Here is a 16,120-nt window from a genome sequence, read left to right as displayed (position 1 = left end):
AGCAGCTCTGCTCTGGAGACAGGCTGAGAGCTGGGCTTGTTCAGCCTGGAGAAGAGAAGGCTCCAGGCAGACCTTAGAGCAGCTCCAGTGCCTAAAGGGGCTGAAAAGAAATCTGGAGAGGGGCTTTTTGCAAGAGGGAATGGCTTTAAACTGACAAAGGGGAGATTTAGATTAGACATTAGGCAGAAGTTCTTCCCTGTGAGGGTGCTGAGGCGCTGGCACAGGGTGCCCAGAGAAGCTGTGGCTGCCCCATCCCTGGCAGTGTTCAAGGCCAGGTTGGACACAGGGGCTTGCAGCAACCTGCTCTAGTGGAAGGTGTCCCTGCCCGTGGCAGGGGGTTGGAACTGCATGAGCTTCAAGGTCCCTTCCAGCCCAAACCAGTCTGAATCTCTACCTGCTGCTTATCAGAAGTGACAATGTTTGCACCGAACAATCCTCTCTTTATCCTTGTTTCTGCTCACTCTTTCCCTCCTAAACCCAGGATTTTCTGCCATCCCTGGATTTACCCTCCTCCCTGTAAACCCACTTGATGTCTTCTCTACCAGTTCAGTAACCATGACACTTTCATCTGCCCTTTTAGGACTCCTTTTCATAGGTATGGGATGGGAAATGTTTGCTTCTCTCATTGAGCTGTTATGTTTATAGATCTCCAAAGTACTGAACATGAAGTTGTGTTTATTTTCAATATTTCCATACTTTCGTGGATTTCAGAGATACTGGAGTGAGTATTCAAGCTCTGTTTACCACCACCACACACACACACACTTATCTCCTGTAACTCATAAACCAAAGTAATTTAAAGTCATCTTCTGAACATTCATGTCAGAAGTGCTCTAGAAGACTCATGTATTTGCCCAAGATACCTTATCTAAGCTATATGATGTCCAGCCCAGCATAAAGACATTTGTTTGAATCAAAGTTTTAGCTCAGCATTTAGTGAATCATTTTTTCTGCTTGAATCTCCGTTATTGAGATGTCCTGACTTCATGCTGGAGTTTTTACATAAGAAGCTCACGGAATGTCAAGAAGCAAAACTAGTTTTGTTGATTTTGCTGTGAATTAAAAGTATAATGAAAATAATTTCAGGACAGGATGAAAGTAATTGACAAACAAAGTATACTCAATATTCTATACACTAAGGGGCACTTTTCAATTGAAACTTCATTTTGTTCTCAACTTGGATATCATTTTCAATGGGAAAATTTCCACCATCCATAATTGTATTTGTGTTCCTCACAATTTATACCAAAGGAATCACTCGTAGAATTTTCAGATTACTTTGCCACTGTGCTGTGATTTACAAATGCAAATAAAAATAACACTAAAGTTTCCCACATCCCAAAAGATGACCTACAGAACGCTACAAAAATAAAGCTCAGAGCTAGAAAAATGAGAGAAGAGATAAAGATGAAAGTCCTTTTAAAATGGGCAAGATCTAAAGATTTCCTGACATCCTTCCACTGTAAGGGCAGGATTGCTGACACCAGCTTTTTATCATCTGGGCTGTGTAAGATTAAGTTTTCTGTTGCCTCTTTTCTTCTGCCCATGGAGAAAAACAATGGCCCCTAATGAAAAATGCATGCAAGCACACAATATCAGAGGTATTCTTTGACTGTCACTGGACTCAACCTGAACTTTTCATATGAAACTTCAGAGAAGGATTGATGGCATTACTCAACAGAAGAAATAAAACGGGTTTGAAACCCCTTTGTTGTTTTGAGCTGCACTTGCCTTAAGGGTCTTGTGCCCACTCCTTCCCATCCCCATGGACTTTAGAGGTAAAGAAAAAATAGAAGACAAATACAACCTACCCAGTATAAAGAAAATACATGCTATGTTGTTTTATGCTTTGATCGAAGGAACAAAATATATATTGCATGCACTTAATGTATGAACAGTAATTCATACATCTCATCTTTAGAACAGTTTCAGAGATGACAGACATCTTTATTTGTAAACAGCCTAAGGGTAAAGGATGCTACAGCCTATGTAATACAGATCTCTAGATCCCTAGCCTGCAACAGAACAGAGCTTTACCAGTGGATTTACAGTTACTCTGCATTTTAGCATTTACTATGTTAACTACATATTAAACACAGACCAAAAACTGCAAAATACACACTGCTTGCAAAAAAAAAAAACAGATAGTAAAAAATTATTAGGTAAGGAACATATGGGGTCTATCCTGTGCTTCAGAAGAGCCATTTGCTCAGGAAATAAATTACAATAACAGAATTGAGAGCAAATTATGATTCAAAAGCATGAATATGAAAAACCTAAACATATACGTAGCCTATCAGGGGTTATTAAGCACGAAGTAATGCTTTCTGGCAAAGAGGAATAGTATAAGGGGAAATACAAGCCTTCTACTGCTCTCGGCATACATTTGCTCAGGCAGCGAGGTCCTCAAAGACACACGTGTTGTGAGCCATGAAGTCCTGGTTCAGACAAACCCTTCAGTTTGTGTTTAGCTTTAAACTAATCGGATGCGAACACAGATTCATTGTTCTTTTTTCTTTTTTCCCCTTTTAGTATTTTGGTTTATTATTCTGAAGTGGAGATGAAGCAAAGCACCTCTTAGTAAAGCTGTGCTGAGGACCCGTATAAGAAACAAGAGAAATACAAGTTTCTGCGTCAGGTTCACCCTTGACAATGGTCTGGAGCCCCTTCTAGGATCAGCACCTTCCAAAGAATTCTTCTCTCTGACGTGCTACAGATGTATCTCAATAGTAGCCGCAGTCCTCTGTATGGACCATGACTATTTCAGGTAACACTTCCTTCCTCAGACAGCTGAAGTTGCATGCAATCCACTGTTGTACTGCAAAGTTACTACTATCAGACAAGTAAAAGTACCAAGAGGGTTGGGTTTTGGGGGTTTTTTTTGGGTGGGGTGTTTCTTTTTAATTAAATCAGCATGAAAAATTTGCATTTATTCTGCAAAAAAAAAAAAAAATCAAAGGAGGGGAAGAAGGACTGTCTTTTAGGCTGATAACTCTTCGGGTCTAGGCTACACATTGCACGCTTTTGGTCAGGCCACAAGTGAAGCGAAACAGATAGAAGTAAGGTGCTGACGTGCATGAGAAAGAAAAGGGAGCAATCAAATTGCATGCACGTTCCAAGAACCATCAACTGATGGGTACAAACAGGCAAGGAAAAATTAGCAAGATTAAAAGCAGTGACAGACGGCCCCGGACTGATGTATTAATCGCTTTGTATCTGTGTGTAGGCGTCCGCTGCACAGGGAGCAAGCAAGAGGCTTGAGCAAGTGACCTGCATGCACCCTTGCAAGACATCAGCACAGGTCAGTGGTAGGCACTTCCCCCCAGCTGGATGGAGTAGCTGTGTAGGTTTACTCAAATTTGCTGGAACAGTTATAATTAGCCACAGAACTCGCAATATCAGCAAATTAGAGGTATTGATTTATGCAGGTCACTGGTAGGTCAACCAGGGAAGGACAGACAGGAATTTTATGATTCCAGGACAGATTTGCTGCTGGCATAACCAGACAAACTCCCTCAGAGCAAGGAGAGACCCCAGCTTATAACTGCTTGAGATTTCACAACATGGCTTCTGACATCCCCAAAGTAAAAATTCCTCAGAATCCCAGACTGGTTTGTGTTGGAAGGGACCTTAAAGCTCACCCAGTTCCAACCCCCTGCCACGGGCAGGGACACCTTCCACTAGAGCAGGTTGCTCCAAGCACCTGTGTCCAACCTGGCCTTGAACACTGCCAGGGATGGGGCAGCCGCAGCTTCTCTGGGCACCCTCCGCCAGCGCCTCAGCACCCTCACAGGGAAGAATTGTTTCCTAATGTCTGTTCTAAACCTCCCCTGTCATTTTAAAGCCATTCCCCTTGTCCTGTCACTACAGGCCCTTGTAAAAAGTCCCTCTCCAGATTGCTTGTAGGCCTCTTTTAGGTATTGGAAGATACAATATATGCATACACACTACTACACCTATAAAAGCACAGGTCTGATTTGGAGAAAGCTACACAACCAGCCACAACTTAAATCCAGTCCCATGCAGAGCCAGTACAGGGAGCGCACGTAGTATTAAATCTCGTGCTAGCACAGTGAACTGGATTATAGTTAACCCTCAGAGCCTCATCCTGCTGTGAATAAAATCAATATGAGTAGAATCAAATCTTTAAAAGATAGCTACTATAGTGATTTGATATCAAGTTCATCATAATTTGTAATAGGCATAAATCCTAAATACTATGATGGATGTAATCAGTGTTTCTTAACGCGCTGCTCTGATCTGAATTCTTTTATTCTGACTAAACTCCCACACAGTTCAATTCAAGATCAGGTGATGTATTAAAACAACTCACAACAGCAAAAAAAGGCAAAGGGAATAAATGGAGCTTAGGTGGAAAGCTGGTTGACACTAAGGTTTTGTGCATTTCTTCCCACTAAACGTACGTGGGAGTAATCTGCATAGTCCAGTATATTTGCATAAGATTACTGATAGAGCAAAATACGTCTTGGTATGAGTATGAATCACAGAAACACTCATGACAGTGAAGGACTGTTCTCCCGATTTATCCCATACAAATCAACCACAGCCTTTTCTTTGAAGGGGGTGGGGAAGAAAGAGCTCTATCACTCCTCTGCTTGTCAGAGACCAAAGCATCAGTCAGATGCCAGATGGGAGTACAGGCACTTTCTCATGTTTCTGGTAAAATTAGCTACTGCAAATTTTATGGACCAAGCAACAATAGACACCCACACACCCAGGATTAGAAAACAACCCATTGTTTTGGTAATTATTATGCTCTTTACTATAGCTCAGATTTACATAACACAGAGTAACTGGATTTGATCATGAATCACAGACTGGTTTGGGTTGGAAGGGACCTTAAAGCTCACCCAGTTCCAACCCCCTGCCATGGGCAGGGACACCTTCCACTAGAGCAGGTTGCTCCAAGCCCCTGTGTCCAACCTGGCCTTGAACACTGCCAGGGATGGGGCAGTGTCCTGGGCTCAAACCATGACACGCAGCCACAGCTTCTCTGGGTAACCCACAATAGATACACTCTTTTGGAAAATATAATATAATGATTGTAAACTTCAACAATTTGACATTTTTCCTACTACAGCTATAAAAACATTTTATGCCAGATACACCAGTGTTTATTTTTGTCCGTATTTGAACCCCTAGTCCTCTCATTTTATAGTAGGTGGAAAGATATTAAGAAGTTACCACATTTCCCTTTCATTTTAAATAGGTAGCCCCACCTCAACTTGAATTCTCACCTGGAAGTGCTAGCCTTTGTTAACCATGTCACTTTAATCCTATATCAGCACTATCTTGTAGGAATCAGACCCAGCTTCTCCACTGTTTACTAAAATATAAGTACTCCAAGGCTGAGTTCTTTAATTCTGATAGCATCATACATTATATAAAGTTATCCAGCCATCTGTTGGGTTCAATTTATATTAACACATGAGTATGCTTGCTCTCCATTTTGACATAAAGTTATGACAATATTCTCTTAAGACTGCAAATGTGAAAGACAATGTTTTTTAATCTTAGTTCTTAAATAATATGGAAAAGGATATTGTAGAGAAGGTATAATGTTTTCCTAAAACTTTAGATAGGAATTGCATTTTGTTGTGGAACAAGATCCACAAAGAAAATCAACATGTATAGCACTCAGGAAAGACAGACCTGTGCAGTAAATGTGGAAAGCAGGAGAACTTAGCTTATCTTGACCAAATATTGTTTGTCTATCAGCTTCCCATTGCAACAAACACCCCATGGCAGGCTGGTGCTCAGTTCTTTCCCAATCATTATTCTCATTCACTTCAGTGGATGCCCAGCTTGGCCATGTAATCAGTGTCAAGTGTACACCTTCTACATGTCTGGTTTGTAACTTTGCTGTTGTGCATCAAATCAGTCTGGCCCCAAAGTCTTCTCTTTGTGCACAAAAGCATTAGGTTAAAGGTAATAGAACAACATGCTCTCACAACTGAGGGGGGGCAAGGGGAAAACCCTCCAAACCACACTTCAGCAGATGCTAGCAGCACAGAAAGGCATGTTAAGGAATTAGGAACCAAGTTATCAACAATCCTAGATTAAAAGAGGAAGGTCAGTGGGAACTGAGGCCTTTTGAAAGTCCCAGAGCCTCGCTTTTTAACACTTTTTGGTAGTACAGCAGGTAATTTTGGCCTGATAGGAAATCACCTGCTCACTACTGATATAGCTAAAGCTAGTTTAGATGGAGACATAACCTGTTGGTGTACACATCTTCGAGTGGAAATGAGTTTGCGCCTCTTTTTAGAAAGCTTTTCCTCACCTTGCTGCTACTTCCACTTCTTTTATTAAGTCTTACCAATAAAAAACACAGAAAATCCATCATAACCTACCACAGGTGGTTTTTTTTGGTCAACACTTCATGACAACACCTTCCCTGAAGCAGAAACAAAAATACCCTGAGCTACAGAGAAAGAGAGAAGGAATAACAAGTGTATTCAAGACTGACTTTTCACTGCCTCTTTTCATATCCATTAAACATGGAAATATTCTAAGATGCATTAACGTGTAATAAGATTGTTTGATTGGTGACTGCCTTCACGTCCTGAATGAATTTTTGTATATAATGGAGTGTAAAAAATGTCCTTCTTTGAGCCAGAGAAGGGAAAATCCTGGGCAGGTTTATATTGCTACTTAAATCCCACAAACACTTCGCCTAACAGATCCTACTGGGCAAATCCAACACCACTATTGAACAGTGGACTTCATGGTAAGCCTTTAGTAGGATGGGTTACTGATGAGCATTAGCAAACAGACATTGGCTTAAGTGCTTTGAGTCAAACTGGAAATTAGATACTAGAGGGAAAAAAATGATTTATTGCTTACAAGACTAGATCCTTCAGAAAAGTGACACAGCCACCTCAATACTGCCCAGTGTCACCTTTAAAATATGCTTTTTAATGGGGACCAGTTTTTAATCATTTTCCACATAAGGAGTGCCTATACAAAACAGCCCTCACTACAGAAACCAGAACTCAACAGCACAATCCAAGTTGAAACACTGAGCATAACACACCAGGCTCAAACTTGCGTTTGCAGACTGCCGGATGAATGCATGTTCTCACTTCAAAATACTTGTCAGTCCATATTTGAACCATATTGGGCAGAGCTTGTTCCTCCCTGTCCTGACACATTGCTACTTCATGACTCTTGGAGATGCGACTCGTTAAGGAGTTAAGATACTATTCAAGTGGCACTTAACCTTTTGGGTTGACAAAGGGTTGACAAATTCTTCCCAATTTGCTTCTGAGCTTTGGCTGTCACATCAACCCAGATGAATTACCATTTATTTTTACACTAATACAAAACTTTGCACAAAAAATACTGGCACTATGCTTGCAACAACTATGTTCTTGGATTGGCGCTATAGGAAAATATGATCCCAGGGTGATGTTAAGAATAAAACCCTCTTCAGCTCTGCAAAACATCAGTGAGGTTTGCCTTCTCTGAAACATGCTTTTCAGACCCTGGAAGTAGGGATTTCGTAGGAGGCAAGGTTTTTAGTACAAGAACAGAGGGCAGAAGTTCAAAAGCCTTGGAGTACATATAGCATCTTTGACTTCTCTGGATCTGGAGTGACAGCCCTGCTGGGAGAAACCCTAAGACGACCCGCTGGGCTAAGTTCCTGTGGACTCAGCTGGAGCTCCCAATAAAGCCTATGAATGTAGCCCATTGCAGACTCCTTCAGCTTTGTACTCCATGCTCTGCTGTCTCGATTACCAGGCAGCTTTGCTCTCCATTTCACCTTCCCTGTCTTTCCATGTTTCCTAGGTACTCTGCACTGCCCATGTGGGCTGCTGTCACTTTATTCCCAGCTTCCCACCACATGAGGAGGACCTTGGTCAGCCCTGCAGACCCTGAGGGAATAGCCCTGTTCCAGCAGAACCATCTGTCCCTCTTCTCACGCACATGAGGAGGCAAATAAACCAAATGAACATTCGGGACTCTTTGAAAGCCTGCAATGTTTGGAGGCTCAGTACTGATTTCTGAGATGATTTCGCAATCATCTCTGAAGTGTGCAGCTGTGCTCACCTATCAAGTAACCCCATGGTGCAACAGAAGTCAATTTTCTAAATGGCTTTGGTGGTGAAGTCTGCAACAAAGTGTTTGCTTGGGCATGTGAGAAGAGAGGAAGGGAAAGAAAAAGCAGCAAGGAAAGGATGACATGAGACAGGACAAAGAAGAAAGGAGATGAGCAAACGTTAAGATACAACTGTCCTAACGCTAACTCTGCCTGCACACTTTTTCTCAGAATTAAGCAGCATGATGTTGAGAGATGTGCTACCAAGAAAGGTAGATTTTGGTAGTTTGCAAGACTTGTCACATCATAAGGAATATATTAATTTCTTTACTAATTAATCCAGACATTATTTGAAAATATACAGGGAGAACTGTACTGTTTTTTAAAATCAAAGGCATTTCCCTGCACTGTTATACTTCCAGATGTCTTGAAATCCAAATTCCATGTTTCAAATTCATATCTTGTCTCCAAACATCCAGCTTGGTTTTTGGGCCTCAGCCAGCCATCTTCTCACTTGGACATATCAACCTCATTCTGTTGTGGCTGTTTTCCACTTGCCACTTCACACACACTGAATCCGCTCCTTTCCCACTTCCTGAACATGGTCCCGCAGTGACCAGGCTGTGGCTGCAGCAGCCAGCCAGCCCCTGCCTGCCTGGGGTCCCTTCAGTTAGCACCATGCACATTTCTCCCTATGGATTACTTCCCTAAGCAAGGTCAGCCATGGGGACATCTGCTCTAAGCCTGCACCAGACCAACCTGCCTCTGGACTGAGCTGTGCTCCTGCCTCTTTGCAGGCCTGAGTAGACTCATGAGTTTTCCTTTTCCTTTTTTCTGCTTTTGATCCCAGCACTTCTGTTCCCTCTGTGATAGGAACATGGTTAGTACAGATGTGAAAACCAGGAGGCAATCAATTAACTTCTTTCCTCTCTGATTAGCCTCATTAACCATTCCTCATGATTTTTACAGGACTAAAACTTGTCCTATACTTAAAATTACTGACAATTTTACTTTAAAGACGTGATTTCATGCTCACAGCAGATCCATTTCAGCAGCGTGCCTTATGTATTTAAAAAGTTCATCCAAACTGCACAGAGTGGCTACACCAGTGTGAAAAAATAACACCCACATAAACCAAGAGGGATTTAGGCGATAATGCCAAGCGGAACAACTGGAAGCCTAGTTTAACTATAAGCAACAGCATCCACGCACAGATCTGCACAGGTTTAATGACAGTATCACATTTTTGTTTATTCCTCCACACACCCCGCATGCAAATAAGCCTTGAAACAACTTCCTGAATCTCAACCTAATATATGCATTTCATTTGAAAAATCAATGTCATTTCTCAGATCTCAAACACTGATTATTCTCCAGAGAAAATGGATCGCCTTTATTCAATCAGGCTGTTTCTCTGTACACAGTGTTGCATCTGCTTCTACTTTGTTTTTAAGGGTATTAACCCTCGTGCATGTGGGTCACTTAACTGGGCTTGGCTGAGACACACAGCGTGAATCACCAGTGGAAACAATTGCATTCCCCTGGCGCTGTAGACTATCACCTACCTCGGCTACATACCACTAACCCCTTAAACTTCTGTAACGACACAAGCAAATGCACAAAGAAATGAAAAGAAACTCAGATTCTCTGCGTTCTTTTGGCAATTTTTATTTTCTCAAACCCCTGTTTTGTTGAAAATAAGACATCAATCTCTTCTTACAGTGTTTTTCAGACTGAAGCCTGAGAAAAGGAAGATTGACAGTTTCCTGCAAGCGTGTGCAGGCACATGTGTACACACTGTAAAGATGGCATTTCGTGAAGTCTTTCTGGAAAGAATAATAGGGGTTCGTTTGCTAATCTTGACTAGAAATTGTTTTTCAAATGGTTTTTTAGTGATGGCCCAAGATTTTGGCAGGCCTTCCTCTCCTCTTTTGTATCACAGATTAAGAGGATTGATTGCAGTTCACAGACTGTAGCACTGGCCTCTGTTTCACTACAAAGCACAGATCTAGCAATCTTGTGGTTACAAAAAAGCAGAGTGAAAGGGACTCCAAGCCGAGACTTAAAGGAAGCATCAAAGAAATTAATCTGCTACAGAGATGAGAACAAAGCAGAGGATGTTATCTAGGAGTAAGCAGGAGCTTTTGGCCACAAGAGAGGTGGGAAGAAACAGAAGGCACAACAGAAAACTGAGAAGTAGTGGCAGGCCACTGGGAGTCAGAGACCAGAGACTTGAAGCGGGGTCTAGCCCGACTTCTCTGTGTCCCCATCCATAGAAAGGCTGCTGAACTCCCCTCCCATTGCCCCACCAACCTTCTTAGAAATACCTAAACAGAATTTTACCACTTAGGTTCTTGTCCACACCAGTCATGTGCTCCGCATGTGCTCTACAGATAATGAGAGCATGGAGAGAAAGGTAGCTTTAGCTTTCGCACAGCACAAATGGACACTTCAGAAATATATTATACGTGTCTTTGCCACAGGCCTCTATCTTACCCTCTTAAACAGATTTATAAACTCCAATTAGCAGAGAGTCAACATGACAAAGTGACACAATTGCTTTTCCAGGTTGGCCATCAGTTTATGATTTCAGCAACTATTGACTAACTAGCTTAGCTACTCATTAGGTCAGGAACCAATTATCTTGTGTTTGAGAACAGCAAAGGCTCAGTGATGCGCTGCACTGATGCTGCAGAATATTTAAGAAAGAGCAACCCAGCACTTGAGACACTTTGGATTGGAGGCTCCAAGCAGCTGACTTTGCAGCAGAGCTCAATGAACTAAACCAAACAGCAGTTCCCTAGGGAAAGTGCTCTCCATGTTGAAGCAGCAGAGCCATCTGCTACCCCTTCTCCCCACACTCTGCAGTCCCCCAAGGTGTGCAGGATGACTGGCATAGCAGGCAGTGACTGCTGCCTGATCAGAGGATTTGGTGGGGGTGAATCCCCTGTGCACATTTTGGGCAGGTGAAAAAATCCCCCTGCCATCTCCAGGCAAGTTCAGGGAGCTGTGGCCCTCTTCATGTAGGCAATTGCAGGAAAGTGTTAAAAGGCATCTTTCACTCCTTGTTTTCATTTTCTTGCAAACTCAGTTGTCTGTCATCCCACTCTTGCTTTTCTTACCTGGCAAGCCAGTAAAAAAGGCTCTCCATGGCCTAGCCAGCCGTGCTGCTCTCTCCTCCCTGCCCTCCTCCCCCTCCCCATGCTTACCCTGCTTTTCTCTACCATTTATCCCCTCTGTGACATCTCCTGCTATGACAAGATGCTGAGCAGCTTCCTTCACAGCTCCTCCTAGCCAGTGCAGAAAACATGGGCTACTGAGGTGAAAAGCAAAGTGTATTCCCCTGGTAGCACATCCTGCTCTAAGAGGCAGGTGGTAGTGATCAATCTGGACCAGGAATTCCTGTATTTTCCAGGTACACAGGTTATCACCACCCTAACATCTCTTCATTATGTGCCTGTAAGTCACACACTTAATCATGCCACAATAGGAAGGTGGCAGTGCACTGAGGAGTGGCTAGGGACCACTGATGACAGCCTCACTGATGGCTTACACGGGGCAGACCTTGGGTCAGAAACATTGAGTCTTAGACAATACAGCCATGCAAGAGAAAGGATCTACTAGAGGAGCAAGATGTAGTGAAGAAAAGAGTCCAGACTATCTGGCCTGGTTGGGAGGGTCATACAATAACCCCAGTGAGATCATATGGAATGCTGACAAGAAAGGAAAATCACTTGTAAATTTTGAGGCAAGAAGAAAGAACACGCTCCTCTACAACAAGGAGAGCTAGAATGGGGAACAAAGGGCTTCAACTGCAAAAAAGGATCTTCATATTCAGTGAGATCTTTCTGAATGGAGGTACCTAAGCAATGGCATAGGTGATTTTAGGGAAGCTGCAAAATCTCCACCATTACATACTTAAAAAAGCTGGCAAGAAAATCACTCCTAAGGAATAACTTTAAGTACAGCTGATTCTGCTTTGGTCTAGAATGGGCCAAATGACCACTTGTGCTCCCTCTCTTCTACAATTACTATGGAAAAAGAGAAATTACAAGGGAAATTCGATTTTTTAATTATACTGGAACCTGGATCTATAGAAGAATCTGAGCTGTGTAGTTTAGACCATACCATCACATGAGAAATTATTTGCTTTTATTCTGGGTTTTTAAACCCAGAATTAACAATCAGTTCTTCAGAGACGAAGTTGCCTCATCATTGGCATGTGCTTGTGCCAGCAGGGGCCTGGATGCTGTGGTCTGTCATAATACTGTAATGACTCCAGTTTACTAGATTTTATAACATCTGTGGGGCCAATGTTTTGAATCATTAGACAGTAATTTGCTTTTATGAACCAAAGATTGCCAGAATCATATCATCACATTGCAGGCAAGTCAGCACACGTACAATATATGTAACATGCCTTTCGCAAATACATTCTTGCATCCATCTCCTTGAATGGGTATCCTTTATGGAATCTCCTCCTTTACAATTCTTTAAACACTAGTTACGCCTCCAAAGTTCTCCAACTGGAATATTTAACTTTTGATGAAACCAGATATACCACTGACTAGGAAGCTCAACATCAAAAAATGCATTAGGTGGATTTTCAAGAGTTACACAAGAAACTCCCACAAACAAGTCTTATTGAACCTCAATTTTGGCAGTGTTGTGACAGCACCAACCCTGTTTATGATGAGAGGGTGGTCAAACCCTGGAAAAGGCTTCCTGGAAAGGTGGTCGATGCCCCATGCGTGTCAGTGGTGAAGCAGCATTTGGACAATGTCCTTAATACCATGCTTGAACTTTTGGTCAGCTCTGAAGTGGTCAGGCAGTTGGAATAGATGATCACTCTAGGGCCCTTCCAGCTGAGCTATGCTGTGCTATGCTATTCTACTCTATTGTGTTCTTCTTCCTACTTCCTCCCTTCCCTACCAGAACATGCTGAGGAAACCTCTGATGACATTTCTTCCCAGCACTGCGCTAGCAGAAGGCACTGGAATACCCGCAACCATGTAACAGAGCCAATGCCTCAGCTGGGACATTTTGGGAAGGAGTTATGTACCTTCCAATGCGGACAAGAGCCGTGGATCACCTCAAGATAATTTGGCCAGCTGGACAGATTTTCAAGCAGCAAGTGTCAAGTGGGGTGTCTGGAAGTGTTCTGGGTTCATCCACTCTTCTCTCAGGCCACGGCAGAAACCAACCCTGTTGACCAGAGACCACTCACAGTAGCCATCCCCTCTCTGCACTAGAGCGAGTGCCCATGGCACTACTCTTGGCAGCCCAATCCTCTGAGTTGGAAGACCACAACTGCAGGAACACTACCTTTCCATTTGTGGACACTGAAATTGTAAGGGACCAGTTGCATCTGTTGAGTATTCATGAAGTCCACGGGGCCTGATGGGATTCATTCCAGAATACTGAAGGAGCCAGCAGATGTTACAGCAGGACCCCTTTTAACAACCTACAACAGATCCTGGGAGGTCTCTGCTGTTTGCAGCTAACCAATGTTATTCCAGTTTACAGGCCTTTCCATTCAAGTAGTCTTGTCCTCAGAACTGACTCAGCCAGCCTTGGCTACCAATACATCTATTCAGGTTTCAGTATAAACAGACCTTTAAATACATCAGTGTTTCATTTATTTCTATGACTTCGAGGCTCCTAAATAGCACTGATACTTTTAAAACTTTAAACCAGATTCTTCTGCTGACTGTTGGCAGCTTCCAACAGATCCTGCCAGCTCAGCACATCCACACTTCCTGAACTTGGGGGGAAAAAGTCGGTGGAGAAATGCAGTGCAGAATAGTGTGATTTAGTAAATGGGACACTTACTGATTCAAAATCAGGCGCAGGGCACATGTGCTACCATTTTATATATAATGTGAAAAATGAAGTGACCAATTACTATTTCTAGATGTTTAAAATCACATTTTGATTTGAGTACTGGGCTGGTCCAGCCCGTTCTGGGCAATTGCCTTCCTCCCCTCATTAGCACTTCAGACAGTTTGATTTACCTAATATGAGATGTTTTGATGTCAGTGATTTAGCTTTTGTAATATAGTGAGCAGACACACATGTATATGGGCACATACACTACCTACACCCTACAGCTATTTCTCCTAGACTGCAAAGAATTGCAAATAATGACAGCATCATTAGAAGAAGTTTCCACAGATGAAGGTTTATGTTTTACATGTGTATTTATGTTTTTAATATGTATGTTGCATCAATAAGGAATAATTGGAAAACCTGTATGCTTTATGTATGTAAAATATAAAGTATATGTTTTATGTATTGAAAAACATGTCTGTATTATGTATGCTTTAGAAACACGACTGACTGTAAGGACAAATTAAACTGAAGGTGCCCAATTCCAATAAAAGCAACAAGATGAAACTTAATGTATTCAAAATCTCTTTAAGCCAGCCTGGTATTACACATCTGTCGCAATGCCATCCTATTCACACCATCAGAAGTCAGGTAAATCATAGTCTTTTAACTCCTAGATACAATTTACTTCTTGGCATCAAGTCCCCAAAGCAAACAAACAAAAATCAATCACTCTATCATTCCCACTTGGGGACCTTTTTTTTGGGTTTTTTTAAGGTTAAGTTTTAGCAAAAATAATGCAGGATTTTATGTTTAATAACCATAATGGAACTCAAAGCTAACCAGAACTGTAGGCACAAGAGAACAGATGATCATAGCTCACACAATCACTACACATGCATGCCACGAAAAGGGAAGCAAGGATACAGAGCTACATGTACTATGTGACCTACCAACAGCTTTCATTCCCTGTAAATAAGCAGCATTTAGACAACTGCCATAAGAAACAACCCTCACAGACACCATAGTAAGGCCAAAATTGCCAGACACCTGACTGCAATGCATGCAGATCAAACCAGACAAATTTCCCCCTTGTTAGCATGGCTGATATAGAGCAGTCCATCCAGAACCCAGCAGCATCCCCAGTTTGCACCCAAGGCACCCGCTGGGCTTGAGGTGTCTACCCCGGGGCTGATGCACAAGTAGTCATTGCCAGGACACCAGCACCTCAAGGACTTGGATTAAGGAGCACTCTCTGGAATGCTCACACATTTCTGTAAACGAGAACGGACACACCTGGAAAGAGTACATGGGATTTTAAAGACTTACAGTTAACCATCTGGTAAAGCACTGGTGTAACAACACTGACAAAGACAGGATTGTTAGGCTTCTATTCCAGGTACAGACCCAGCTCAACTCACACCTTAACATCATCTGATCCCTCCAAACTACTAAAGAGAATATTACATGTTTTACTCAAAAGCAGTTGCAGTCCAAACCTTCAAGAATGGACTGATGAATACCATCATGACTTTGGTATTGAAGAGTCTCGTACTTTATGACCTTGGGAGCTAGACAGGAGTATTTGAAAGGGAAAAATCCATCACTTGCCTATGACAGCCTCAACCATTAAAATCTTAAATAATGACACGATTACATATGAGACTTTTCTACATATTAATTGCTCCACTTCTTATTCCCTTTGAGCTCCGCAGAGTTCAATTTGTGGCCAAAAGGAAGTGGGGATTTATAGGCAATGAAGTATGAGAAATAGTGGTCATCAAATAATCTCTTTTAAATTCTCCAGAGCCCTATTACATAGGGCATGTAACAGCACAGGATACATGCTGGAGGGGTATAAAGGTTTTATGGGCCCTCAAAAGAGATGACTTGCAATGCTTGCTGACAACTGTGCCTCCCAAATTCATGCTGAGAACAGCTTTATAACCAACCGTACTAATAGCTGATAGGGATGCTATATATAGTCATCCACAAATGCTTTTCTGCATGGTTTAATGTCTGTATCTGGTCCTGTTCTGCAACAGCAAACAGCTAAACAGGAGTTACTGCGTGGAACATTTATACCCATCGGCTCTTATTAGTGAAAAGGAGCAAAATATACAGCAGCCAGCATCTTTGATAAGGAACTCCTGCAAATTCTCCCCGACTCGGACAGTTGTTCATTTCCAGGCAACAGAAACGCCAAGAATCAGCACCGAGCTCCCCAAGCAA

The 16,120-nt window shown here is 42.3% G+C and overlaps 1 protein-coding gene across 1 annotated transcript in view; it reads right to left on the bottom strand.

Annotated features, from left to right (window-relative positions):
* The window catches only part of AMPH (amphiphysin), a 103,610-nt gene that overhangs the window by 86,635 nt on the left and 855 nt on the right, over positions 1-16,120 (bottom strand). The gene's annotated exons all lie outside the window — the stretch shown is intronic.

This window comes from Strigops habroptila, chromosome 1, assembly GCF_004027225.2.
Source record: "Strigops habroptila isolate Jane chromosome 1, bStrHab1.2.pri, whole genome shotgun sequence".
Taxonomy (NCBI): domain Eukaryota; kingdom Metazoa; phylum Chordata; class Aves; order Psittaciformes; family Psittacidae; genus Strigops; species Strigops habroptila.
This window is presented reverse-complemented; position numbering and strand designations above follow the sequence as displayed.